Below are 2,305 nucleotides of genomic sequence, written 5' to 3'. Positions count from 1 at the left end.
TATAAGAAAAAAAGTGCTTTAAAATAAACATTAAAGACTACAGTCTACAATATCAGTATTCCTAAACTCATAGCGTTATTTACAATAATTATATCATGAGGAAATGAATATTTTAAGGAACCAGCTGGTAGTTAAAATTTAAAAAATGTCAATAAAAAATTAAACTAGAGTTAAATTATGGAAAAAAAATTTGAAGGGATGCATTGGTGCCCGCAGGCAAATGAGTTTAGGAAATCAATTTAAAAAAAAAATAAAAAAATGTATATAGAATTCAATTCTAAAAATAAAAATAGGAAGGGGGGCATGGGCGCCCGCACGCAAATGAGTTTAAGGAAAAAAGTGAAGAAATATGATCAGAGTTTTATCGTGTTTACCTCAGTACAATAAAATAATGTGTTGATTGAATGAAAGTTGTTACGGGTACAAGAAATTAAAGTGAACGATTTCTAAGTTCTCTTTTACGTTTAAGCTATTTTTTACTTAAATAATTAAATGTTGAATTAAAATTATATTGTGTTTCAATCTGTAACTAGCACGCATAATAATATTTATATTTTCGTTTTGTTCTTAGTAAATGTGTTGGAAAAAATAGATTAAGTGCTATGTTGAAAGAAGTGAGAAGGAAATATATCGGGAATTTTAAGACAATATAATTTTAATTCCTTAAACTATATTTTAAATTAAAACTAATGAATAAATCAATGCTGATTACCTTACAACAACTCCTTATACCGTCAACTCTCATTACTTCTTAATTAGTATTTTTTTAAATGTTTTGATACATGAGAATTTTTAGTGCAGTTTTTATAAATTTTTGTAATAGACAAATGACTAATTAGTGTTGACTGTATTTAAATTATTATTAATTATAAGTACTGGTACAACGCTAGCTGACTAGCTTTACAACTATGGATATAAATTATGATACTTAATTAGGTTCTAAATTCTCTTGGTAATATTTAAATATTTTCTTTTATTGTCATGCTTATACAATATCGAATACCTTGGTAGTTAGTAGGAAAAGATCATTGCGATGCACTCGACCAGTGATGATAATATACTACCACTAGCCTACTATCATCACCACAGCTTCAACTCTCTATAGCCCTTAGGCGTACTAACCTCTTTATGACTTATTTTAACCCTTTGTCTTAACAGCATAGTCGCGCGAGTTGGACAGTGTGGGGGGTGCTAGTTTAATCACCCCCGTTTGGCGCGCGACTAACAGAGGGTTAAGTGGGACCCTTAGAATAAAAATATCCCTATTTGGTTTTTTATTTTTGTGTTCGCTTATCAAGTTGAACTCTTTTTTTAATTTTATGTTTCTTAAAATTAATTTGCCTGCGAGCGCCCATGCTCCCTTTAATATTTTTTAAATTTCAATCTTATTTAAGTTGATTTTTTGCTATTTACATAATATAAACTTTGGAATATAGTAAGTGGTTTCAAAAAAATCATTGTTTATTGAACTAATTGTTTTGAGTATGATTTTCAGTCAATGCATTTGAATATTAAGTTGAGCTTTTTTTGTTTTATTATTACAACTTCAAACAACTTGAAAGTATGATTGGATGTACATTTAAGAAGTAACTAGTTAGCATTAATATTTTATAAGCATGTGTTGGCCCTATGTTACATGTGCTCATTAATTTCAGCTGATCTCATTTAGCAATGAAAGTTTTAATATTAGAGTGATAATTATTATTTGGAATCAACGAAGATGAATGATAACTGCTAAACTAAAATTTGATATGTTTCATACCTGTGAGACGCATTTGAACAATTAGAGACTATACATTCAGGTGAAACGTCTTTCTTTAAGCATCATATTTTTATTAATTATTTAAGCTACGTATGGTATGTTTTGTAAAAATTCTATGAAGATGTATTAAGATTTGAAGCAACTGAATAAAGTATTGAAATAATTTTATTTTTAAATTCTTTGAGCATTATCTGGATGATAAACTTTCCCCCTTTTAACAGCCAATAACTAACACCACTAAAATAATCATAATTATTAACGGTTCTGTGAAATCTATAATTAATATAAACAATTTGAATTTTTTTTGTCTAAAGCATCGGAAACCATGACAATTAGAATTTTTGTAGGGGTCACGGTTGTGTTTGAGTATCACGTGTATATATCGGGCTAGGTTTCGTCACTAAACACCCAGGTGGTCACCCATCCGGATGCTAGCTACGCCAGCCGATGATTGACACCCATTAGGGACTTCAGCCAATCACCATGCCACACCAAGCCCCAACAGCAGTCTTCTTATTTTGTATTAATTGTATATTACATATT

This window comes from Myzus persicae, unplaced genomic scaffold, assembly GCF_001856785.1.
Source record: "Myzus persicae strain clone G006 unplaced genomic scaffold, MPER_G0061.0, whole genome shotgun sequence".
Classification (NCBI taxonomy): domain Eukaryota; kingdom Metazoa; phylum Arthropoda; class Insecta; order Hemiptera; family Aphididae; genus Myzus; species Myzus persicae.
This window is presented reverse-complemented; position numbering follows the sequence as displayed.